Source organism: Pseudorca crassidens, unplaced genomic scaffold (genome assembly GCF_039906515.1).
Source record: "Pseudorca crassidens isolate mPseCra1 unplaced genomic scaffold, mPseCra1.hap1 Scaffold_146, whole genome shotgun sequence".
Taxonomy (NCBI): Eukaryota; Metazoa; Chordata; class Mammalia; order Artiodactyla; family Delphinidae; genus Pseudorca; species Pseudorca crassidens.
This window is the reverse complement of record NW_027136073.1, coordinates 188,419-216,206: the sequence shown is the minus strand read 5'-3', so window position 1 is coordinate 216,206 and position 27,788 is coordinate 188,419. Positions and strand designations below refer to the sequence as shown.

At 44.1% G+C, this 27,788-nt stretch overlaps 2 long non-coding RNA genes across 2 annotated transcripts in view; both read right to left on the bottom strand.

The window, feature by feature from the left end:
• Positions 1-27,788, bottom strand: part of LOC137218069 (uncharacterized) — a 177,066-nt gene that overhangs the window by 124,357 nt on the left and 24,921 nt on the right. The window contains exon 2 of the long non-coding RNA XR_010940432.1: positions 15,765-15,850. This is a non-coding gene — a long non-coding RNA (uncharacterized lncRNA). The remainder of the gene's footprint in view (positions 1-15,764; positions 15,851-27,788) is intronic.
• On the bottom strand, positions 1,585-7,964 carry LOC137218071 (uncharacterized). Its single transcript, XR_010940433.1, has 3 exons — positions 7,872-7,964; positions 3,137-3,214; positions 1,585-1,640 (listed from the first exon to the last, which is right to left on the bottom strand). It is a non-coding gene; the product is annotated as an uncharacterized lncRNA (long non-coding RNA).

Below are 27,788 nucleotides of genomic sequence, written 5' to 3'. Positions count from 1 at the left end.
AAATCTATGTCATCAGGCCCGTAGCAGCATAATGAGTGGATTCAGGTACGATGATTCTAACTGAAATAAGTCACACAGAAAAAGAAACATCATAAGATATCACTAATACACGGAATGTAAACTTGGCTACACAGGAACTGAATTCCAAAACAGAACAGGGTCTCAAATTTAGAAAAGCAACATATGCTTGCTTAAGGGGAAAGGTGAGTTGGGGTGCTGCATAAAACCAGAGATTGAAATGAGCACAGATAAAGTTCCTTAAGCCAAATATGGAATAGACAAGAGCTACTCCTTGCTCAACGAAATGGACTCAACACCCCATATTAAACGCCTAAGAATGTACCTGACTAGTAAGTATCTTAAAACCTATGGATTGCTATGTCTCCAAAAGAGAATCAAGCGTGTGTACAGGGGCATAAACGCAGCAGTGATAGGATTGGAGAGGTTCGGTGAGCAAATGAAGACCCTTTGAAGTCATATTGCATGGTACCCATTCCACGGGTTTCAACTACCCAGGTTTAAGGTATTCTTCCTTCAGCTAAAACATGCATGGGGAACACAGAGTATGATCAACCATGTGAACGGGAGACGTGTTCAAATATGTCTCAGTTTTCATACCCTGGTACTCGGGTGCAACATTCCAGACGCTTTACTAACACTCTCCCGACTTGGAGAGTCAGTCCCTTTAACCTCCTGTTTGGCCCAGTTTGCAATTTCTGCGGAAGATGAACAGGAATAGGGAGAACCAATGAGAGACTAGCTGGAGGTGTCTGGACGGGGAAATTTAACTCTCATTTCCCACCAGGAAGAGGAATTAACCAAAGGCTCAGCGTGCCGTGCTGGAACCAGATTAGGGCCTGAAGCCATCCTGCGGTGTTGTGGCCAGCTCACAAGAAAGCAAGTTGAAGAAAGGAGCTCAGGGGCACTGTAATTCACAAACCTGCAGAGTTATAAATGACAGCTATCGTCCAAAAATATACTGAAGTAAGGCTGCCAAGAGGACTTGAAAGCGGGGCAGAATTGCAGGAAACCGATTTCAGGAGGTAGACTGGAATTGCATTGAAAGCATAGGAAAAGAGGCAGAACGTCCACAATGATGCACTTGGCCAAAAAGGGCGTATGCGTTTTTTCCTGAATATATTCAGGAAAAAACGCATACGCCCTTTTTGGCCAACCAAGCAAGCTTGCAAAGGAAATCTGCACTACAATGAAGTCTCACTTCCCCCCAGTCAAAAGGGCCATCTGAAAAAAGTGTAAAATCCAGAAAGGCAGGACAGGCCATGGAGAACTGGGAGCCTTGTTATGCTGATGGGCGGGATGTAAATTGCCAACAGACACTCCGGAGGAGTGTATGGTGTTTCCTGAAACATCTAAGAAACAAAGCAACAGAGCCTAGGGCATTTCCACTTATGGTCCTATAGCTTAGGGAAATTAAAATCAAAAAGACACAGCCACCCCAAAGTTTGGGATGCCTCTGTTTACAAGAACCTCGTTTACCGTACAAGTTCAGTATCACAGAAAGTGAAAAATGGATAAAGAACTTGTGGTACTTACGTACAATGCAGTATCACTCAGCAATGAAATCTATGTCATCAGGCCCGTAGCAGCATAATGAGTGGATTCAGGTATGATGATTCTAACTGAAATAAGTCACACAGAAAAAGAAACATCATAAGATATCACTAATAAACGGAATGTAAACTTGGCTACACAGGAACTGAATTACAGAACAGAACAGGGTCTCAAATTTAGAAAACCAACTTATGCTTGCTTAAGGGGAAAGGTGAGTTGGGGTGCTGCATAAAACCAGAGATTGAAATGAGCACAGATAAAGTTCCTTAAGCCAAATATGGAATAGACAAGAGCTACTACTTGCTCAACAAAATGGACTCAACACCGCATATTAAACGCCTAAGAATGTACCTGACTAGTAATATCTTAAAACCTATGGATTGCTATGTCTCCGGAAGAGAATCAAGCATGTGTACAGGGGCATAAACGCAGCAGTGATAGGATTGGAGAGGTTCGGTGAGCAAATGAAGACCCTTTGAAGTCATATTGCATGGTACCCATTACACGGGTCTCACTGTCCAGGTTGAAGGTATTCTTCCTTCAGCTAAAACATGCATGTGGATCCTAGAGTATGCTCAACCATGTGATCGGGAGACGTGTTCAAATATGTCTGAGTTTTCGTACGCTGGTACTCGGGTGCAACATTCCAGACGTTTTACTAACACTCTCCCGACTTGGAGAGTCAGTGCCTTTAACCTCCTGTTTGGCCCAGTTTGCAATTTCTGCGGAAGATGAACAGGAATAGCGAGAACCAATGAGAGACTAGCTGGAGGTGTCTGGACGGGCGAATTTAACTCTCATTTCCCACCAGGAAGAGGAATTAACCAAAGGCTCAGCGTGCCGTGCCGGAACCAGATTAGGGCCTGAAGCCATCCTGCGGTGTTGCGGCCAGGTCACAAGAAAGCGAGTTGAAGAAAGGAGCTCAGGGGCACTGTAATTCACAAACCTGCAGAGTTATAAATGACAGCTATCGTCCAAAAATATACTGAAGTAAGGCTGCCAAGAGGACTTGAAAGCGGGGCAGAATTGCAGGAAACCGATTTCAGAAGGTAGACTGGAATTGCATTGAAAGCATAGGAAAAGAGGCAGAACGTCCACAATGATGCACTTGGCCAAAAAGGGCGTATGTGTTTTTTCCTGAATATATTCAGGAAAAAACGAATACGCCCTTTTTGGCCAACCAAGCAAGCTTGCAAAGGAAATCTGCACTACAATGAAGTCTCACTTCCCCCCGGTCAAAAGGGCCATCTGAAAAAAGTGTAAAATCCAGAAAGGCAGGACAGGCCATGGAGAACTGGGAGCCTTGTTATGCTGATGGGCGGGATGTAAATTGCCAACAGACACTCGGGAGAAGTGTACGGTGTTTCCTGAAACATCTAAAAAACAAAGCAACAGAGCCTAGGGCACTTCCACTTATGGTCCTATAGCTTAGGGAAATTAAAATCAAAAAGACACAGCCACCCCAAAGTTTGGGATGGCTCTGTTTACAAGAACCTCGTTTACAGTACAAGTTCAACATCGCAGAAAGTGAAAAATGGATAAAGAAGTTGTGGTATTTACTTACAAAGCAATATCACTCAGCAATGAAATCTATGTCATCAGGCCCTTAGCAGCACAATGAGTGGATTCAGGTATGATGATTCTAAATCAAATAAGTCACACAGAAAAAGAAACATCATAAGGTATCAGTAATACACGGAATGTAAACTTGGCTACACAGGAACTGAATTACAGAACAGAACAGGGTCTCAAATTTAGAAAACCAACTTATGCTTGCTTAAGGGGAAAGGTGAGTTGGGGTGCTGCATAAAACCAGAGATTGAAATGAGCACAGATAAAGTTCCTTAAGCCAAATATGGAATAGACAAGAGCTACTCCTTGCTCAACGAAATGGACTCAACACCGCATATTAAACACCTAAGAATGTACCTGACTAGTAAGTATCTTAAAACCTATGGATTGCTATGTCGCCAAAAGAGAATCAAGCATGTGTACAGGGGCATAAACGCAGCAGTGATAGGATTGGAGAGGTTCGGTGAGCAAATGAAGACCCTTTGAAGTCATATTGCATGGTACCCATTTCACGGGTTTCAACTACCCAGGTTTAAGGTATTCTTCCTTCAGCTAAAACATGCATGTGGAACCTAGAGTATGATCAACCATGTGATCGGGAGACGTGTTCAAATATGTCTCAGTTTTCGTACACTGGTTCTCGGGTGCAACATTCCAGACACTTTACTAACACTCTCCCGACTTGGACAGTCAGTCCCTTTAACCTCCTGTTTGGCCCAGTTTGCAAATTCTGCGGAAGATGAACAGGAATAGCGAGAACCAATGAGAGACTAGCTGGAGGTGTCTGGACGGGAAAATTTAACTCTCATTTCCCACCAGGAAGAGGAAATAACCAAAGGCTCAGCGTGCCGTGCCAGAACCAGATTAGGGCCTGAAGCCATCCTGCGGTGTTGCGGCCAGCTCACAAGAAAGCGAGTTGAAGAAAGGAGCTCAGGGGCACTGTAATGCACAAACCTGCAGAGTTATAAATGACAGCTATCGTCCAAAAATATACTGAAGTAAGGCTGCCAAGAGGACTTGAAAGTGGGGCAGAATTGCAGGAAACCGATTTCAGGAGGTAAACTGGAATTGCATTGAAAGCATAGGAAAAGAGGCAGAGCGTCCACAATGATGCACTTGGCCAAAAAGTGCATATGCATTTTTTCTTGAATATATTCAGGAAAAAACGCATACGCTCTTTTTGGCCAACCAAGCAAGCTTGCAAAGCAAATCTGCACTACAATGAAGTCTCACTTCCCCCCGGTCAAAAGGGCCATCTGAAAAAAGTGTAAAATCCAGAAAGGCAGGACAGGCCATAGAGAACTGGGAGCCTTGTTTTGCTGAAGGGCGGGATGTAAATTGCCAACAGACACTCGGGAGAAGTGTATGGTGTTTCCTGAAACATCTAAAAAACAAAGCAACAGAGCCTAGGGCACTTCCACTTATGGTCCTATAGCTTAGGGAAATTAAAATCAAAAAGACACAGCCACCCCAAAGTTTGGGACGCCTCTGTTTACAAGAACCTCATTTACTGTACAAGTTCAGTATCACAGAAAGTGAAAAATGGATAAAGAACTTGTGGTACTTACGTACAATGCAGTATCACTCAGCAATGAAATCTATGTCATCAGGCCCGTAGCAGCATAATGAGTGGATTCAGGTACGATGATTCTAACTGAAATAAGTCACACAGAAAAAGAAACATCATAAGATATCACTAATACACGGAATGTAAACTTGGCTACACAGGAACTGAATTACAGAACAGAACAAGGTCTCTAATTTAGAAAACCAAATTATGCTTGCTTAAAGGGAAAGGTGAGTTGGGGTGCTGCATAAAAACAGAGATTGAAATGAGCACAGATAAAGTTCCTTAAGCCAAATATGGAATAGACAAGAGCTACTCCTTGCTCAACGAAATGGACTCAACACCGCATATTAAACACCTAAGAATGTACCTGACTAGAAGGTATCTTAAAAACTATGGATTGCTATGTCTCCAAAAGAGAATCAAGGATGTGTACAGGGGCATAAACGCAGCAGTGATAGGATTGGAGAGGTTCGGTGAGCAAATGAAGACCCTTTGAAGTCATATTGCATGGTACCCATTCCACGGGTCTCAACTCTCCAGGTTTAAGGTATTCTTCCTTCAGCTAAAACATGCATGTGGAACCTAGAGTATGATCAACCATGTGATCGGGAGACGTGTTCAAATATGTCTCAGTTTTCGTACCCTGGTACTCGGGTGCAACATTCCAGACGCTTTACTAACACTCTCCCGACTTGGAGAGTCAGTCCCTTTAACCTCCTGTTTGGCCCAGTTTGCAATTTCTGCGGAAGATGAACAGGAATAGCGAGAACCAATGAGAGACTAGCTGGAGGTGTCTGGACGGGCAAATTAACTCTCATTTCCCACCAGGAAGAGGAAATAACCAAAGGCTCAGCGTGCCATGCCAGAACCAGATTAGGGCCTGAAGCCATCCTGCGGTGTTGCGGCCAGCTCACAAGAAAGCCAGTTGAAGAAAGTAGCTCAGGGGCACTGTAATGCACAAACCTGCAGAGTTATAAATGACAGCTATCGTCCAAAAATATACTGAAGTAAGGCTGCCAAGAGGACTTGAAAGTGGGGCAGAATTGCAGGAAACCGATTTCAGGAGGTAGACTGGAATTGCATTGAAAGCATAGGAAAAGAGGCAGAACGTCCACAATGATGCACTTGGCCAAAAAGGGCGTATGCGTTTTTTCCTGAATATATTCAGGAAAAAACGCATACGCCCTCTTTGGCCAACCAAGCAAGCTTGCAAAGGAAATCTGCACTACAATGAAGTCTCACTTCCCCCCGGTCAAAAGGGCCATCTGAAAAAAGTGTAAAATCCAGAAAGGCAGAACAGGCCATGGAGAACTGGGAGCCTTGTTATGCTGATGGGCGGGATGTAAATTGCCAACAGACACTCGGGAGAAGTGTATGGTGTTTCCTGAAACATCTAAGAAACAAAGCAACAGAGCCTAGGGCACTTCCACTTATGGTCCTATAGCTTAGGGAAATTAAAATCAAAAAGACACAGCCACCCCAAAGTTTGGGACGCCTCTGTTTACAAGAACCTCATTTACCGTTCAAGTTCAATATCACAGAAACTGAAAAATGGATAAAGAACTTGTGGTACTTACGTACAATGCAGTATCACTCAGCAATGAAATCTATGTCATCAGGCCCGTAGCAGCATAATGAGTGGATTCAGGTACGATGATTCTAACTGAAATAAGTCACACAGAAAAAGAAACATCATAAGATATCACTAATACACGGAATGTAAACTTGGCTACACAGGAACTGAATTCCAAAACAGAACAGGGTCTCAAATTTAGAAAAGCAACATATGCTTGCTTAAGGGGAAAGGTGAGTTGGGGTGCTGCATAAAACCAGAGATTGAAATGAGCACAGATAAAGTTCCTTAAGCCAAATATGGAATAGACAAGAGCTACTCCTTGCTCAAAGAAATGGACTCAACACCCCATATTAAACGCCTAAGAATGTACCTGACTAGTAAGTATCTTAAAACCTATGGATTGCTATGTCTCCGAAAGAGAATCAAGCGTGTGTACAGGGGCATAAACGCAGCAGTGATAGGATTGGAGAGGTTCGGTGAGCAAATGAAGACCCTTTGAAGTCATATTGCATGGTACCCATTCCACGGGTTTCAACTACCCAGGTTTAAGGTATTCTTCCTTCAGCTAAAACATGCATGGGGAACACAGAGTATGATCAACCATGTGAACGGGAGACGTGTTCAAATATGTCTCAGTTTTCATACCCTGGTACTCGGGTGCAACATTCCAGACGCTTTACTAACACTCTCCCGACTTGGAGAGTCAGTCCCTTTAACCTCCTGTTTGGCCCAGTTTGCAATTTCTGCGGAAGATGAACAGGAATAGGGAGAACCAATGAGAGACTAGCTGGAGGTGTCTGGACGGGGAAATTTAACTCTCATTTCCCACCAGGAAGAGGAATTAACCAAAGGCTCAGCGTGCCGTGCTGGAACCAGATTAGGGCCTGAAGCCATCCTGCGGTGTTGTGGCCAGCTCACAAGAAAGCAAGTTGAAGAAAGGAGCTCAGGGGCACTGTAATTCACAAACCTGCAGAGTTATAAATGACAGCGATCGTCCAAAAATATACTGAAGTAAGGCTGCCAAGAGGACTTGAAAGCGGGGCAGAATTGCAGGAAACCGATTTCAGGAGGTAGACTGGAATTGCATTGAAAGCATAGGAAAAGAGGCAGAACGTCCACAATGATGCACTTGGCCAAAAAGGGCGTATGCGTTTTTTCCTGAATATATTCAGGAAAAAACGCATACGCCCTTTTTGGCCAACCAAGCAAGCTTGCAAAGGAAATCTGCACTACAATGAAGTCTCACTTCCCCCCAGTCAAAAGGGCCATCTGAAAAAAGTGTAAAATCCAGAAAGGCAGGACAGGCCATGGAGAACTGGGAGCCTTGTTATGCTGATGGGCGGGATGTAAATTGCCAACAGACACTCCGGAGGAGTGTATGGTGTTTCCTGAAACATCTAAGAAACAAAGCAACAGAGCCTAGGGCACTTCCACTTATGGTCCTATAGCTTAGGGAAATTAAAATCAAAAAGACACAGCCACCCCAAAGTTTGGGACGCCTCTGTTTACAAGAACCTCGTTTACCATACAAGTTCAATATCACAGAAAGTGAAAAATGGATAAAGAACTTGTGGTACTTACGTACAATGCAGTATCACTCAGCAATGAAATCTATGTCATCAGGCCCGTAGCAGCATAATGAGTGGATTCAGGTATGATGATTCTAACTGAAATAAGTCACACAGAAAAAGAAACATCATAAGATATCACTAATAAACGGAATGCAAACTTGGTTACACAGGAACTGAATTACAGAACAGAACAGGGTCTCAAATTTAGAAAACCAACTTATGCTTGCTTAAGGGGAAAGGTGAGTTGGGGTGCTGCATAAAACCAGAGATTGAAATGAGCACAGATAAAGTTCCTTAAGCCAAATATGGAATAGACAAGAGCTACTACTTGCTCAACAAAATGGACTCAACACCGCATATTAAACGCCTAAGAATGTACCTGACTAGTAATATCTTAAAACCTATGGATTGCTATGTCTCCGGAAGAGAATCAAGCATGTGTACAGGGGCATAAACGCAGCAGTGATAGGATTGGAGAGGTTCGGTGAGCAAATGAAGACCCTTTGAAGTCATATTGCATGGTACCCATTCCAAGGGTTTCAACTACCCAGGTTTAAGGTATTCTTCCTTCAGCTAAAACATGCATGTGGAACCCAGAGTATGATCAACCATGTGATCGGGAGACGTGTTCAAATATGTCTCAGTTTTCGTACCCTGGTACTCGGGTGCAACATTCCAGACGCTTTACTAACACTCTCCCGACTTGGAGAGTCAGTCCCTTTAACCTCCTGTTTGGCCCAGTTTGCAATTTCTGCGGAAGATGAACAGGAATAGGGAGAACCAATGAGAGACTAGCTGGAGGTGTCTGGACGGGCAAATTTAACTCTCATTTCCCACCAGGAAGAGGAATTAACCAAAGGCTCAGCGTGCCATGCCGGAACCAGATTAGGGCCTGAAGCCATCCTGCGGTGTTGCGGCCAGGTCACAAGAAAGCGAGTTGAAGAAAGGAGCTCAGGGGCACTGTAATGCACAAACATGCAGAGTTATAAATGACAGCTATCGTCCAAAAATATACTGAAGTAAGGCTGCCAAGAGGACTTGAAAGCGGGGCAGAATTGCAGGAAACCGATTTCAGGAGGTAGACTGGAATTGCATTGAAAGCATAGGAAAAGAGGCAGAGCGTCCACAATGATGAACTTGGCCAAAAAGGGCGTATGCATTTTTTCCTGAATATATTCAGGAAAAAACGCATACGCCCTTTTTGGCCAACCAAGCAAGCTTGCAAAGGAAATCTGCACTACAATGAAGTCTCACTTCCCCCCGGTCAAAAGGGCCATCTGAAAAAAGTGTAAAATCCAGAAAGGCAGGACAGGCCATGGAGAACTGGGAGCCTTGTTATGCTGATGGGCGGGATGTAAATTGCCAACAGACACTCGGGAGAAGTGTATGGTGTTTCCTGAAACATCTAAAAAACAAAGCAACAGAGCCTAGGGCACTTCCACTTATGGTCCTATAGCTTAGGGAAATTAAAATCAAAAAGACACAGCCACCCCAAAGTTTGGAACGCCTCTGTTTACAAGAACCTCGTTTACAGTACAAGTTCAACATCGCAGAAAGTGAAAAATGGATAAAGAAGTGGTGGTATTTACTTACAAAGCAATATCACTCAGCAATGAAATCTATGTCATCAGGCCCTTAGCAGCACAATGAGTGGATTCAGGTACGATGATTCTAACTGAAATAAGTCACACAGAAAAAGAAACATCATAAGATATCAGTAATACACGGAATGTAAACTTGGCTACACAGGAACTGAATTACAGAACAGAACAGGGTCTCAAATTTAGAAAACCAACTTATGCTTGCTTAAGGGGAAAGGTGAGTTGGGGTGCTGCATAAAACCAGAGATTGAAATGAGCACAGATAAAGTTCCTTAAGCCAAATATGGAATAGACAAGAGCTACTCATTGCTCAACGAAATGGACTCAACACCCCATATTAAACGCCTAAGAATGTACCTGACTAGTAAGTATCTTAAAACCTATGGATTGCTATGTCTCCAAAAGAGAATCAAGCGTGTGTACAGGGGCATAAACGCAGCAGTGATAGGATTGGAGAGGTTCGGTGAGCAAATGAAGACCCTTTGAAGTCATATTGCATGGTACCCATTCCACGGGTCTCAACTCTCCAGGTTTAAGGTATTCTTCCTTCAGCTAAAACATGCATGTGGAACCCAGGGTATGATCAACCATGTGAACGGGAGACGTGTTCAAATATGTCTCAGTTTTCCTCCCCTGGTACTCGGGTGCAACATTCCAGACGCTTTTCTAACACTCTCCCCACTTGGAGAGTCAGCGCCTTTAACCTCCTGTTTGGCCAAGTTTGCAATTTCTGCGGAAGATGAACAGGAATAGGGAGAACCAATGAGAGACTAGCTGGAGGTGTCTGGACGGGCAAATTTAACTCTCATTTCCCACCAGGAAGAGGAAATAACCAAATGCTCAGCGTGCCGTGCCGGAAACAGATTAGGGCCTGAAGCCATCCTGCGGTGCTGCGGCCAGCTCAAAAGAAAGCGAGTTGAAGAAAGGAGCTCAGGGGCACTGTAATTCACAAACCTGCAGAGTTATAAATGACAGCTATCGTCCAAAAATATACTGAAGTAAGGCTGCCAAGAGGACTTGAAAGCGGGGCAGAATTGCAGGAAACCGATTTCAGGAGGTAGACTGGAATTGCATTGAAAGCATAGGAAAAGAGGCAGAACGTCCACAATGATGCACTTGGCCAAAAAGGGCGTATGCGTTTTTTCCTGAATATATTCAGGAAAAAACGCATACGCCCTTTTTGGCCAACCAAGCAAGCTTGCAAAGGAAATCTGCACTACAATGAAGTCTCACTTCCCCCCGGTCAAAAGGGCCATCTGAAAAAAGTGTAAAATCCAGAAAGGCAGGACAGGCCATGGAGAACTGGGAGCCTTGTTATGCTGATGGGCGGGATGTAAATTGCCAACAGACACTCGGGAGAAGTGTATGGTGTTTCCTGAAACATCAAAAAAAACAAAGCAACAGAGCCTAGGGCACTTCCACTTATGGTCCTATAGCTTAGGGAAATTAAAATCAAAAAGACACAGTAACCTCAAAGGTTAGGACGGCTCTGTTTACATGAACCTCGTTTACGGTACAAGTTCAATATCGCAGAAAGTGAAAAATGGATAAGGAAGTTGTGGTACTTACGTTTAATGCAATATCACTCAGCAATGAAATCTATGTCATCAGGCCCGTAGGAGCATAATGAGTGGATTCAGGTATGATGATTCTAACTGAAATAAGTCACACAGAAAAAGAAACATCATAAGATATCACTAATACATGGAATGTAAACTTGGCTACACAGGAACTGAATTACAAAACAGAAGAGGGTCTCAAATTTAGAAAACCAACTTATGCTTGCTTAAGGGGAAAGGTGAGTTGGGGTGCTGCATAAAACCAGAGATTGAAATTAGCACAGATAAAGTTCCTTAAGCCAAATATGGAATAGAAAAGAGCTACTCCTTGCTCAATGAAATGGACTCAACACCCCATATTAAACGCCTAAGAATGTACCTGACTAGTAAGTATCTTAACACATATGGATTCCTATCTCTCTGCAAGAGAATCAAGCGTGCGTACAGGGGCATAAACGCAGCAGTGATAGGATTGGAGAGATTCGGTGAGCAAATGAAGACCCTTTGAAGTCATATTGCATGGTACCCATTCCACGGGTCTCAACTCTCCAAGTTTAAGTTATTCTTCCTTCAGCTAAATCATGCATGTGGAACCCAGAGTATGATCAACCGTGTGAACGGGAGACGTGTTCAAATATGTCTCAGTTTTCGTACCCTGGTACTCGGGTGCAACATTCCAGACGCTTTACTAACACTCTCCCGACTTGGAGAGTCAGTCCCTTTAACCTCCTGTTTGGCCCAGTTTGTAATTCCTGCGGAAGATGAACAGGAATAGCGAGAACCAATGAGAGACTAGCTGGAGGTGTCTGGACGGGAAAATTTAACTCTCATTTCCCACCAGGAAGAGGAATTAACCAAAGGCTCAGCGTGCCGTGCCGGAACCAGATTAGGGCCTGAAGCCATCCTGAGGTGTTGCGGCCAGCTCACAAGAAAGCGAGTTGAAGAAAGGAGCTCAGGGGCACTGTAATTCACAAACCTGCAGAGTTATAAATGACAGCTATTGTCCAAAAATATACTGAAGTAAGGCTGCCAAGAGGACTTGAAAGCGGGGCAGAATTGCAGGAAACCGATTTCAGGAGGTAGACTGGAATTGCATTGAAAGCATAGGAAAAGAGGCAGAACGTAGACAATGATGCACTTGGCCAAAATGGGCATATGCATTTTTTCCTGAATATATTCAGGAAAAAACGCATACGCCCTTTTTGGACAACCAAGCTTGCAAAGGAAATCTGCACTACAATGAAGTCTCACTTCCCCCCGCTCAAAAGGGCCATCTGAAAAAAGTGTAAAATCCAGAAAGGCAGGACAGGCCATGGAGAACTGGGCGCCTTGTTATGCTGATGGGTAGGATGTAAATTGCCAACAGCCACTTGGGAGAAGTGTATGGTGTTTCCTGAAACATCTAAAAAACAAAGCAACAGAGCCTAGGGCACTTCCACTTATGGTCCTATAGCTTAGGGAAATTAAAATAAAAAAGACACAGCCACCCCAAAATCGGGACGGCTCTGTTTACAAGAATCTCGTTTACGGTACAAGTTCAATATCGCAGAAAGTGAAAAATGGATAAAGAAGTTGTGGTACTTACGTACAATGCAATATCACTCAGCAATGAAATCTATGTCATCAGGACCGTAGCAGCATAATGAGTGGATTCAGGTATGATGATTCTAACTGAAATAAGTCACACAGAAAAAGAAACATCATAAGATATCACTAATACACGGAAATGTATACTTGGCTACACAGGAACTGAATTACAAAACAGAACAGGGTCTCAAATTTAGAAAACCAACTTATGCTTGCTTAAGGGGAAAGGTGACTTGGGGTGCTGCATAAAACCAGAGATCGAAATGAGCACAGATAAAGTTCCTTAAGCCAAATATGGAATAGACAAGAGCTACTCCTTGCTCAACGAAATGGACTCAACACCCCATATTAAACGCCTACGAATGTACCTGACTAGTAAGTATCTTAAAACCTATGGATTGCTGTGTCTCCAAAAGAGAATCAAGCGTATGTACAGGGGCATAAACGCAGCAGTGATAGGATTGGAGAGGTTCGGTGAGCAAATGAAGACCCTTTGAAGTCAAATTGCATAGTACCCATTCCACAGGTCTCAACTCTCCAGGTTTAAGGTATTCTTCCTTCAGCTAAAACATGCATGTGGAACCCAGAGTATGATCAACCGTGTGATCGGGAGAAGTGTTCAAATATGTCACAGTTTTTGTCGCCTGGTACTCGGGTGCAACATTCCAGACCCTTTACTAACACTCTCCCCACTTGGAGAGTCAGCGCCTTTAACCTCCTGTTTGGCCCAGTTTGCAATTTCTGCGGAAGATGAACAGGAATAGGGAGAACCAATGAGAGACTAGCTGGAGGTGTCTGAACGGGCAAATTTAACTCTCATTTCCCACCAGGAAGAGGAATTAACCAAAGGCTCAGAGTGCCGTGCCGGAACCAGATTAGGGCCTGAAGCAATCCTGCGGTGTTGCGGCCAGCTCACAAAAAAGCGAGTTAAAGGAAGGAGCTCAGGGGCACTGTAATTCACAAACCTGCAGAGTTATAAATGAAAGCTATCGTCCAAAAATATACTGAAGTAAGGCTGCCAAGAGGACTTGAAAGCGGGGCAGAATTGCAGGAAACCGATTTCAGGAGGTAGACTGGAATTGCATTGAAAGCATAGGAAAAGAGGCAGAACGTCCACAATGATGCACTTGGCCAAAAAGGGCGTATGCGTTTTTTCCTGAATATATTCAGGAAAAAACGCATACGCCCTTTTTGGCCAACCAAGCAAGCTTGCAAAGGAAATCTGCACTACAATGAAGTCTCACTTCCCCCCGGTCAAAAGGGCCATCTGAAAAAAGTGTAAAATCCAGAAAGGCAGGACAGGCCATGGAGAACTGGGAGCCTTGTTATGCTGATGGGCGGGATGTAAATTGCCAACAGTCACTAGGGAGAAGTGTATGGTGTTTCCTGAAACATCTAAAAAACAAAGCAACAGAGCCTAGGGCACTTCCACTTATGGTCCTATAGCTTAGGGAAATTAAAATCGAAAAGACACAGCCACCCCAATGTTTGGGACAGCTCTGTTTACAAGAATCTCATTTACGGTACAAGTTCAATATCGCAGAAAGTGAAAAATGGATAAAGAAGTTGTGGTACATACGTACAATGCAATATCACTCAGCAATGAAATCTATGTAATCAGGCCCGTAGCTTCATAATGAGTGGATTCAGGTATGATGATTCTAACTGAAATAAGTCACACAGAAAAATAAACATCATAAGATATCACTAATACACGGAATGTAAACTCGGTTACACAGGAACTGAATTACAAAACAGAACAGGGTCTCAAATTTAGAAAACCAACTTATGCTTGCTTAAGGGGAAAGGTGAGTTGGGGTGCTACATAAATCCAGAGATTGAAATGAGCACAGATAAAGTTCCTTAAGCCAAATATGGAATAGACAAGAGCTACTCCTTGCTCAACGTAATGGACTCAACACCCCATATTAAACGCCTAAGAATGTACCTGACTAGTAAGTATCTTAAAACCTATGGATGGCTATCTCTCTGAAAGAGAATCAGGCATGTGTACCGGGGCATAAACGCAGCAGTGGTAACATTGGAGAGGTTCGGTGAGCAAATTAAGACCCTTTGAAGTCATATTGCATGGTACCCATTCCACGGGTCTCAACTCTCCAGGTTTAAGGTATTCTTCCTTCAGCTAAAACATGCATGTGGAACCTAGAGTATGATGAACCGTGTGATTGGGAGACGTGTTCAAATACGTCTCAGTTTTCGTCCCCTGGTACTCGGGAGCAACATTCCAGACGCTTTACTAACCCTCTCCCGACTTGGAGAGTCAGTGCCTTTAACCTACTGTTTGGCCCAGTTTGCAATTTCTGTGGAAGATGAACAGGAATAGGGAGAAGAAATGAGGGACTATCTGGAGGTGTCTTGATGGGCAATTTAACTCTCATTTCCCACCAGGAACAGGAATTAACCAAAGGCTCAGCATGCCGTGATGGAACCAGATTAGGGCCTGAAGCAATCCTGCGGTGTTGCGGCCAGCTCACAAGAAAGCGAGTTGAAGAAAGGAGCTCAGGGGATCTGTAATTCACAAACCTGCAGAGTTATAAATGACAGCTATCGTCCAAAAATATACTGAAGTAAGGCTGCCAAGAGGACTTGAAAGCGGGGCAGAATTGCAGGAAACCGATTTCAGGAGGTAGACTGGAATTGCATTTAAAGTTAGGAAAATAGGCAGAACGTCCACAATGATGCACTTGGCCAAAAAGTGCGTATGTGTTTTTTCCTGAATATATTCAGGAAAAAACGAATACGCCCTTTTTGTCCAACCAAGCAAGCTTGCAAAGAAACCTGCACTACAATGAAGTCTCACTTCCCCCCGGTCAAAAGGGCCATCTGAAAAAAGTGTAAAATCCAGAAAGGCAGGACAGGCCATGGAGAACTGAGAGCCTTGTTATGCTGATGGGTAGGATGTAAATTGCCAACAGCCACTTGGGAGAAGTGTATGGTGTTTCCTGAAACATCTAAAAAACAAAGCAACAGAGCCTATGGCACTTCCACTTATGGTCCTATAGCTTAGGGAAATTAAAATCAAAAAGACACAGCCACCCCAAAGTTTGGGACGGCTCTGTTTACAAGAACCTCGTTTACGGTACAAGTTCAATATTGCAGAAAGTGAAAAATGGATAAAGAAGTTGTGGTACTTACGTACAATGCAATATCACTCAGCAATGAAATCTATGTCATCAGGCCCATAGCAGCATAATGAGTGGATTCAGGTATGATGATTCTAACTGAAATAAGTCACACAGAAAATGAAACAGCATGAGATATCACTAATACACGGAATGTAAACTTGGCTACACAGAAACTGAATTACAAAATAGAACAGGGACTCAAATTTAGAAAACCATCTTATGCTTGCTTAAGGGGAAAGGTGAGTTGGGGTGCTGCATAAAAGCAGAGTTTGAAATTAGCACAGATACTGTTCCATAAGCCAAATATGGAATAGACAAGACCTACCCCTTGCTCAACGTAATGGATTCAGCAATGAGGTATCACCTCACACCTGGTAGAATAGGCATCATAGAAAATCTACAAACAAAAAATGCTGGAAAGGGTGTGGAGAAAAGGAACCCTCTTCCACTATTGTTGGGAATATAAATTGATACAGTCATTATGGAGAACAATATGGAATTTCTTAAGAAACTAACAATAGAATTCCCATATGATACAGCAATCCCAGTACTGGACATATACCCAGACAAATCCATAAATCAAAAAGAGACATTCACCGCAATGTTCATTGCATCACTATTTACAATATCGAGGTAATGGAAGCAACCTAAATGCCCACAGACAGACGAATGCATAAAGCCGTGGTACATATATAAAATGGAATATTACTAAGCCATGAAAAGGAATGAAATTGGGTCATTTGTAGAGACGTCGATGGATCCAGAGACTGTCATACAGAGTGAAGTAAGTCAGAAAGAGAAAAACAAATCTTGTATATTCATGCATATATGTGGAACCTAGAAAAACTGTACAGATTAACCATTTTGCAAGGCATAAATAGAGCAACAGATGTAGACAACAAACGTATGGACAACAAGGGGGGAAAGCTGTTGGGGGGGTGGTGGTGGGAGGAGTTGAGAGACTGGGATTGGCATGTATACATTTATATGTATAAAATAGATAACCAATAAGAACCTGCTGTATAAAAATATAAAATAAAATTCAAAATTAAAAAGAAATAAAATTTAAAAAATAAAACAGAAAAAACAATTATTCCCTGCACATACATGTATTTATATGAATAATTTATTTCCATGCTTATATCTGTAAATACAAAAAAGAGGAATAAAATCTACCTTGAACCAAAAACGAAAAAGAGAAAAAAAACACAGAACCCACCAGTTACACAGAAGAAAACCGTATCAGGGCACTTGCTCCAGTTGTAAACAATTCTGAAGTTGGTCAGTGGTGGGGAATCGTCTCCCATTCAGCCAGCAGCCCCCACGCAACAAGCGTCCTCATTGCAAAGCTGGGGCACCGTGCCAGGGCATCTGTGAGTAAACGTGAGCTGAGCCCCAGGCCAGTTGCTGCTGAACTATTCCCACCCGTCCCAGGTAAAACACCTGAATATATACAAGGACTTGAAAGCCTAGAGGAAGGGCCATGGAGCCACACGAGTGACAGCATGCCGGCCGACTTGGTGCCTGCAGGCCAGCCAGGATGGTCCTGGCCCTGGGTGCTCTTCTGGAAGATTTCCATTTCCCTGCCTGAGATACCCGTCCTGTCCCTGCCCCCACTGCTTTTTTCCTTCCTCACCTCTGCCCAGGGAGAAATTCCAGCAGCAGGTATGGGTGACACATCCTCTTCTTTAGCAGGTGGCAGCCTGGCAACTGCTGCAGAAAGTCCAGCAGAGCCCCACTCACACTGGGCCACCCACAAAGCCGTGGCCTCTCCCTCCCTCCCACCAGCCCAGCCCCGAGACTGCTGACAGGGCAGAGAAAATGGCGTCAGGCACGGCTGCAGGGGCTCTTGCTGCCTGGAGTGGTATTTATATTGATCTCAACCCAGGCACACCTGGGGAGGGCTGGCCGGCACGGTAAGTCTGCCCAGGTCAGCCAATCATCACCCCTCAGGGGCTCACAGTTGCAGAAAATGGAACTTGCTGAAGCGGCTAGGTCCAAGGAACAGGTGTGGGCTCCCGAGAGTCAGGATAGACAAGGGGCTGCAGCTTTGGCTTGTTTTCTAATCATTTTATCTGGCCCATGAGTGGGAGACAACTTCAAGAGAACCCTCTCCTAATGAGAGGAACCCAGGAGTCAGGGAGAGGAGGGGTGGGTGGTGGTTGGAGACAGAGGCCTGGTGCCCCGGGTGCAGTGGAAGTCTCTGGAAGACCAGGTGGAGGGAGGCCGCACGGAGTGATGCCCAGGGTCACAGACCTGTCACAGCTGCTGTTTGTTAGTTCAAGTCCTGCTCTGAGGTGCTCTGTGTCAGCTCTGAGCGACAGGTGAGCTGGGGGTGCTCTGCAATGAGGGCTATGTGCACGGTTCCTGTGTGCCCAGCCCTGCCACAGTATCTGCAAGGGTAGCTCTGTATCCTGGGAGGGGCCTGACCACGAGAGCCCCGTGGGCTGGGGTGGGGGTGGGGTACCTGCCCAGGTGAGCTCCATATTCTGGGATTGGTCTGACCACGAGAGTCCCATGGGCTGCTGGGGACCTGGTAAAGGATGTCAGGACAGTCAGTGAAGCCACCGAGGATATACCTCCAGTTGCTCCTAATTCCTACACCCTGCTGGTCATTCTACCAACCACCAGGACATGGTATTCTGTATTAGTCTTCAATGATGCCTTCTTTTGTATTCCATTAGTCCCAGAGTCACAAGAAATTTTGGCTTGTGAGTGGCAGGACTCAACATACAACTAAAACAATACTTCCGGGCCGTTCGGCCCCAAGGGTGCAAAAATTCCCACACCATCTTTGGGGAAAGCTTAGCTAAAGACCTAAAAGTTCTACCTCTGGAAAAGGAAACCCTCCTTCAATATGCAGGCGACATTCTGATCGCTAGCCCTACTAAGGAGGCCTCTGAACTACCAAGCCAATAAAGGATAGAAGTTGTCCAAGAAAAAGCTCAAATATCACAGACTGCAGTGACCTGCCTGGGCTTCGTTCTCACAGAAGGTCGGAGAAGCCCATCCCAGGAAAGGGAAGAAACCATTTTCAGCCTTACCCCTTTCTAAAACTAGAAGACAGCTTAGGGGTTCCTGGGGAGGCCAGGGTTTGCTGCTTCTGGATCCCTAACTACAGTCTACTAGCTGGGCCTCTATATGAAACACTGAAAGGAAAAGATGATGATCCTTTTGAATAGAATCCAGAAGTGGCCTTTCAAGAATGGAAAGAGCAGTCAATTCAGACCCTTGCCCTGGAACTCCCTAATTTAGCTAAACCCTTTGACCTTTACATTCCCGGTGAAAGGTGAATCGCCATTGGAGAATTAGTGCAAAAACTGGGACCACTTGAAATGGAACAATGCAAGAATGCCATCCAGGTAGGATAAACTACGGTCACTAAGGGGCTTGGCCCACTGCCACATCTGGCCAAGATACTGGCAGTATCTAAAAACCTGGAAATCAGCAGCCCCAAAGGCCACCTCCCTCCTAAGGGAAAAGGACCCCACGTGGTGATCCTAACCACCAACCATGCCCTGAAGTTGCAGGGTTCGCTCCGTGGGCACACCGACCTCGAGTGAGGAGGCCCTCCAACTCCAACATCCAGAGAGATAACCGGGGGCAACAGGGCACCATGACGACTCGTGTGAACATCACTTGACCTGGAGTTTCTCTCATAAAACAACAAGAGTGTGTCCCAAAAGAGTAGACTACTGCTTGCAGGACTTACTGCACCCAGAGGGGAGCTAATAATCTTGGCGGGGGAACAGTATACCACACTGTCACCATAGAAAAGCCTACAGACACCGTGATGATGGTGGCCAATAAGACCGGCTGGACTCCTGTTTACTTCAAAAGGCTGTTGACTCAGTGGCCATCATGGTCCTTGATCACCACTGACCCTGGACTGTCTGGGAGTTGAGCGGGCAGGGCTCTGACACCTGGTGCTGTTTGTACGTTAATTCAGGGGCCTAATTGAAGAAAGCGCAGACTACTGGTCAGAGCATCTAGGCTGGCAGAAACGGTCAGCCTAAGGTGGCCAAACAAATGTGGGGCGGGGTGAAACCGGCCCCCACAGCGTCTCTGCACATCTCTTTCCTGGACCCTTAAAGGTCATTAGAATCTATAACACTTCCAATGCTGGTGCTCAGGTGGACGAGCAGGGAGGCAGGGGTCCTGGGGACAATCAACGTCACCGGGAGGCTGCTGGGGAGAAGCTCTGACCCTCGCCCCAGGGTATGAGGGCTCCCAACTCAGCACTCAGCAGTTACAGAAGAAGGGTCTGCACCCTCAGCACTCCAAGAATGAGGAACGGGACAAAAAGCAGAGGAGGGGTTTGTCCCCAGCAAAGCCCATTAAAAATCCCTGGGAGATAAAAATAGAATCTGGGCAATAAAGTCAAGTCTAACCTTTTTTATCCTTTGTGCTTTGTCTAATTTCACGTGCTCCTAGGGTCCCGCATGCAGAGGTTCCACACCCGGCACTTCAGACCAGATTTCCTAGTGCAGAATGGCTGGGTCGACACCTCAGCTCCTGGGGCCCAGTGCAGACTCCACGATATAGAGCCTGAGCTACAGCCAACCCGGCCCTCGAGAGCTCCGCCCCCTCCCTCCCTCCCACTGACTCTGACAGGATCTCTACACAGCAGCCCAGCCCACAGCCCACGGGGTAGTGCATGCTCTCACCTCTCCATTCTCTGATCAAAATATAAAGTTTCCTTTGCTTGTGAACCAAACTCAGTCTCGATCTGTTGGCCCCAATGACACTGGGCAGGGGGACACTTGTTGGGGTCCACTCTGGAGGATCAGTAACAGAAATTGAGACTATTGTAACCTCAATGAACAGATGTGTGAGCCAAACTGTAGTTAACATAGAACAGTGTATAAGGCTCGGGTAAAATAAGATGTTTTTAACACTTCCATTTGATATTTCCATCACTTTTTATAAGCAAGTTCAGTGAAAAGGTTTGTCTTATTTGTCAGGTCAATATTAGAGAAACGAAGTGATTTCTTTCCAAGGATGTACATCTAATAATCTTGGTTAAACCTTCAATCCTGTTTTAAATGCTTTTCCATTGAAAATGATACCTCTCTTTCAGCTCCCCCATTTCTGAGAAGTATAAAATCTTATAATTTATTATTACCAAAGGGGAAAGGTGGGAGGAGGGATAAATTAACAGTTTGGAATTAACACATACACACTGCTATGTATAAAATAGATCATCAACAAGGAACTACTGTATAGCACAGGGAACTACACTCAACATTTTGCAATAACCTATAAGGGGAAATAATCTGAAAAAGAATAGATATTTTTATTGACATCATCTATCAATGACAGTTAAAGTGTAGCCTAAGGGAAGCTGGTGGTGAGTGCTTCTGACCCTGAAGACTTCAATTATCTAAAGTTTGGACTCTGCCTACTTCCCAAGGCCCTTAATGAACATATGTGTAGCCGTAGCTTAAAAACTTCCCCAGTTTGGGTTTCGGGGAGACACTGATTTTGAAAAAGCCCTGGTGTTCTCCTTACATGAATGGGACTCTTCCTACTGCTAAAACATGTCTGTCACACCCAGAGGATGGTATACCGTCTGATCGGGAAGAGTTTGGAAAAGGCATCTCATCTCCTCATCTCCTGGTGCTCGGGTTCACCCCTCCAGCGTCTTTACTAACAGTCTCCCCACTTGGAGATGTCAGCACTGTCAACATCCTGTTGCGTACAGTTTGGAATTTGTCCAGAGGATGAAGCGGAAGGATGAGGAACAATGAGAGACAAGTCCTAGGTGTTCAGACAGGCACATGTCACTCTAATTTCCAATCAGGAAGACGAATTGACCAAAGGCTAGGGTTGCCCATGGAAACAGTATAGGGCTTGAGGAAATCCCGCTGCTTTGTGGCCAGTTCCCATAAACACAAGTTGAACAATGGAACTCAGGGGCAGTAAAATTCACAAAACTGCAGAGTTGAAAATATCCATCACTGAAAAATGTCTTGAGGAAAGTCAAAGAAAAGGACTTGTAAGCAAGGGAGAATGGCAGGAAAGGGATTTGAGGAGGTAGAAAGGACTCGCCATTAAGCACAAGAAAAGGAGCTGAACATTGCAGTTGGCCAAAAAGGGTGTATGCGTTTTTTTCTGTATATATTCAAGAAAAGGGCATACACTTTTTTAGCCAACCAAACAGGTGGGCACTGGAAGTCAATACTACAAAAGATATCACTTCGCATCAGTCAGAAGAGCCATCCTCATAAAGCGTAAACAACAGAAATGCAGGACAGGGCAACGAGAAGAGGGAGCCCTGTGAGACTTATAGTGGAAATGTATATTGCCAACGGCCATTCTGGAGAAGTGTATTGTGTTTACTAAAGCATCTAAAAAATGAGCTACAGAGCATAGGGCACTTGCACTCATGGGCGTATATCTTGGGAAAAACAAAAATCGAGAGGACACAGGCACCCCAATGTTTACCCCCTCTCTGTTTAAAAGATCCTCGACTAGGATATAACTTAAATGTCTCTGGAGGGAAAAAATGGATAGAGATGTGGTACTTAGGTAGAGTGGAATATTATTCAGCCTGGAAATCAATGAAATATGGCCAGTTGTAACAACTCCCGAGGAGTTACGTATGATCATTCTAAGTGACAGAATTCAAAAAGAAAAAGACACATATCATAAGCTATCACTTAAAGGTGGAATCCAAAATGGCTACACATGAAATAAATTACAAAACAAAAACATAGTCAAATATGTAGAAAACACGCATAAGGCTGCTAAACGGGAAAGGTGGGGAGGGGTGAGGCATCATCCAGGAGGTTGAAATTAGCAAAGATACCATTCCAAATACCAAACTGATAATCAACAAGGCCTACACGGTAGCTAAAAGAACTGCACTCAGCACACTCAAGTCACCGGAAAAGAATATATACGACTGGTAAGAATCTGAAAAAGAATTTATTGATGTCTCTCTGTACGTGAATCAAGTGGATGTACAGCAGCAAGAAACAGAGCTTTGAAAATCAGCTGTAACCAATATAGTAATAAATTGAAAAAAATAAACGACAGAGAGACAGAGAAAACCTCTTACAACTTTTCCTCAGGGACGGTGATGCAACATGGATTGAACACATCTAGACCCACAGCAGGATGAGACATAAGGCTGGAAACTGTTTGCGCTAAGAGAAATGTGAGGTTGGGTGAGGAAATGCACACCCTTTAAAGTAATACTACCTGGTACCCATTCAATGGGTCCCAAATCTGCAGGTTCAAGGGATCTTCCTACAGCTAAAACATGCATGGAAAACCCAGAGGACTGTACACCATGTGATCGGGAGATGTGTCTAAAATGCACCTCATTTATCCTCTCCTGGTGCTCCTGTTCACCATTCCAGCCACGCTACTTAGAATCTCCCCACTTGGAGAATCAGCACATTTAAACTTCTGTTTCACACATTTTGCAAATTGTGAGGAGGATGAACGGGAAGAGGGGGAACCAATGAGAGAATAGTTGTAGGGGTTTGGACGGGCACATATCACTCTAATTTCCCATTAAGAATAAGAATTAAAGAAAGGCTCAGCCTGCCTCGCCGGGGCCAAAATAGGGCCTGAAGCAATCCTGCGGGTTTGAGGCCAGCTCACAAAAGAGCAACTTAAAAAATGGAGCTCAGGGTCACTGCAATTCACAAACCTGCAGAGTTATAAATGAAAACTAACGTCCAAAAATATGTTGAGGTAAGGCAAAGAAGAGGATCTGAATGCAAGACAGAATTGCAAGAAACAGATTTCAAGAGATAGATTGGACTCGTCTTTAACGCACATGAAAAGCGGCAGAATTTCGACAATGATGCAGTTGGCCCAAAAGGGCGTATGCGTTTTTTCCTGATTATATCCAGGAAAAAAACGCATACGCACTTTATGGGCAACGAAGCAAGCAAGCAATGCAAATGTGCACAACAAAGAAGTCTCATTTCCCACCAGTCAAAAGGGCCATCCTAAAAAATTGTAAAAACCAGAAATGCAGGACAGGCCATGGAGAACAGGGAGCCTTTATACGCTGATGGGCAGTGTGTGAACTGCCGAGAGCCACTCTGGAGAAGTGTATGGTGGTTCCTAAATCATCTAAAAAACAGAGCTACAGAGCATAGGACACTTCCAATCATGGGAGTATATCTAGGGAAGTCTAAAATCAACAAGACACAAGCACACCACAGTTTAGGGCTACTCTGTTTACAAGAACCTCAACTTCAGTACACCTTAAATATCCCAGGAAAGAGAACAATGGATAAAGAAGATGTGGTACTTATGTACAATGGAATATCTCTTCACCATGAAATCAATGTAATAAGGCTAGTAGAAGGATAAAGAGTGGATTTAGGTCCGATAATACTACTTGAAATAAGTCAAACAGAAAAAGAAACATATCATAAGATATCACTTATAGAGGGAGGGTAAATATGGCTGCACAAGAAATGAATTACAGAACAGAACAGTGTCTCACATTTAGAAAACACACTTATGTCAGCTTAAGGGGAAAGGAGAGGTGGGGTGATGCATAAAACCAGAGTTTGAAATTAGCACAGATACCGTTCAATAAACCAAATAGGTATTAGACAAGATCTACACCTTGCTCAATGAACTGGCCTCAACACACCCTATACACCGCAGAGAAATATATCTGAGTAATAAGAATCTTAAAACCCATGTATTGATATATCTCCATAAGGGAATCAAGTGTGTGCAGAGCGGCACAAACACAGCAGTGAAAATGAGCTAAACCCCATTATAGAAATAAATTTTAAAAACAAAACGCTGAAACAATGAAAGAGAGAAAAATTCTTACAAAATTCGCTCAGGGGCTGTGATGCAACCTGGATTGACCACATATAAACCCACAGCTGGATAAGACATAAGGCTGGACACTTGGGGCTGAGAGGATTGGTGAGCTTTGGTGAGCAACTGCCGAAAGTTTAATGCAATACTTCATGCTACTCATTCCAAGGGTCCCAACACTCCAGGTTGAAGGGAATCTTCCTACAGCTAAACCATGCTTGGGAAACCCAGCGACTGGTATACCATATGATCGGGAAAGGTTTCTAAAACGCACCTCATTTTTCCTCTCCTGGGGCTCCGGATCGACATTCCAGCCACTTTACTAACAACATCCCCACATGGAGAGTCAATGCCTTTAAGTTCTGGTATTGCACAGTCTGCAGTTAGTGCGGAGGATGAATGGGAATAGGGGGAACCACTGAGAAACTAGCTGTAGCGGTTTCAATGGGCACATGTCACTCTAATGTCACATCAGTAAGAAGAATTAACCAAAGGCACAGCAAGGTGCCCCAGAAGAAAAATAGGGCTTCAAGGAATCCTGTGGTTATGGGGCAAGACCACAAAAATAAGAGCTGAAAAATGGAGCTAAGGGCCACTGCAATTCAAAAACCTGCAGAGTTATAAAGGCCAACTATTTTCAAAAAATATATTGAGGTAAGGCTATGAAGAGGCATTGAAAGCAAGGCAGAATTGCAGGAAACCGATTTCAGTAGGTAGACTGGAATTGCATTGAAAACATATGAAGAGAGTCAGAACCTCGACAATGATGCACTTGGCCAAAAAGGGCGTATGCGTTTTTTCCTGAATATATTCAGGAAAAAACGCATACGCCCTTTTTGGCCAACCAAGTAAGCTTGCAAAGGAAATCTGCACTACAATGAACTCTCACTTCCACCGGGTCAAAAGGGCCATCTGAAAAAAGTGTAAAATCCAGAAAGGCAGGACAGGCCATGGAGAACTGGGAGCCTTGTTATGCTGATGGGCGGGATGTAAATTGCCAACAGCCACTCGGGAGAAGTGTATGGTGTTTCCTGAAACATCTAAAAAACAAAGCAACAGAGCCTAGGGCACTTCCACTTATGGTCCTATAGCTTAGGGAAATTAAAATCAAAAAGACACAGCCACCCCAAAGTTTGGGACGGCTCTGTTTACAAGAACCTCGTTTACCGTACAAGTTCAATATCGCAGAAAGTGAAAAATGGATAAAGAAGTTGTGGTACTTACGTACAATGCAATAACACTCAGCAATGAAATCTCTGTCACCAGGCCCGTAGCAGCATAATGAGTGGATTCAGGTACGATGATTCTAACTGAAATAAGTCACACAGAAAAATAAACATCATAAGATATCACTAATACACGGAATGTAAACTTGGCTACACAGGAACTGAATTCCAAAACAGAACAGTGTCTCAAATTTAGAAAACCAACTTATGCTTGCTTAACGGGAAAGGTGAGTTGGGGTGCTGCATAAAACCAGAGATTGAAATGAGCACAGATAAAGTTCCTTAAGCCAAATATGGAATAGACAAGAGCTACTCCTTGCTCAACGAAATGGACTCAACACCCCATATGAAACGCCTAAGTATGTACCTGACTAGTAAGTATCTTAAAACCTATGGATTGCTATGTCTCCGAAAGAGAATCAAGCGTGTGTACAGGGGCATAAACGCAGCAGTGATAGGATTGGAGAGGTTCGGTGAGCAAATGAAGACCCTTTGAAGTCATATTGCATGGTACCCATTCCACGGGTTTCAACTACCCAGGTTTAATGTATTCTTCCTTCAGCTAAAACATGCATGTGGAACCTAGAGTATGATCAACCATGTGATCGGGAGACGTGTTCAAATATGTCTCAGTTTTCGTACCCTGGTACTCGGGTGCAACATTCCAGACGCTTTACTAACACTCTCCCCACTTGGACAGTCAGTCCCTTTAACCTCCTGTTTGGCCCAGTTTGCAATTTCTGCGGAAGATGAACAGGAATAGCGAGAACCAATGAGAGATTAGCTGGAGGTGTCTGGACGGGCAAATTTAACTCTCATTTCCCACCAGGAAGAGGAATTAACCAAAGGCTCAGCGTGCCGTGCCGGAACTAGATTAGGGCCTGAAGCCATGCTGCGGTGTTGCGGCCAGCTCACAAGAAACCGAGTTGAAGAAATGAGCTCAGGGGCAATGTAATTCACAAACCTGCAGAGTTATAAATGACAGCTATCGTCCAAAAATACACTGAAGTAAGGCTGCCAAGAGGACTTGAAAGCGGGGCAGAATTGCAGGAAACCGATTTCAGGAGGTAGACTGGAATTGCATTGAAAGCATAGGAAAAGAGGCAGAACGTCCACAATGATGCACTTGGCCAAAAAGGGCGTATGCGTTTTTTCCTGAATATATTCAGGAAAAAACGCATACGCCCTTTTTGGCCAACCAAGCAAGCTTGCAAAGGAAATCTGCAATACAATGAAGTCTCACTTCCCCCCGGTCAAAAGGGCCATCTGAAAAAAGTGTAAAATCCAGAAAGGCAGGACAGGCCATGGAGAACTGGGAGCCTTGTTATGCTGATGGGCGGGATGTAAATTGCCAACAGACACTCGGGAAAAGTGTTTGGTGTTTCCTGAAACATCTAAAAAACACAGCAACAGAGCCTAGGGCACTTCCACTTATGGTCCTATAGCTTAGGGAAATTAAAATCAAAAAGACACAGCCACCCCAATGTTTGGGACGGCTCTGTTTACAAGAACCTCGTTTACAGTACAAGTTCAACATCGCAGAAAGTGAAAAATGGATAAAGAAGTTGTGGTATTTACTTACAAAGCAATATTACTCAGCAATGAAATCTATGTCATCAGGCCCTTAGCAGCACAATGAGTGGATTCAGGTATGATGATTCTAACTGAAATAAGTCACACAGAAAAAGAAACATCATAAGATATCACTAATACACGGAATTTAACTTGGCTACACAGGAACTGAATTACAGAACAGAACAGGGTCTCAAATTTAGAAAACCAACTTATGCTTGCTTAACGGGAAAGGTGAGTTGGGGTGCTGCATAAAACCAGAGATTGAAATGAGCACAGATAAAGTTCCTTAAGCCAAATATGGAATAGACAAGAGCTACTCCTTGCTCAACGAAATGGACTCAACACCGCATATTAAACGCCTAAGAATGTACCTGACTAGTAAGTATCTTAAAACCTATGGATTGCTATGTCTCCGAAAGAGAATCAAG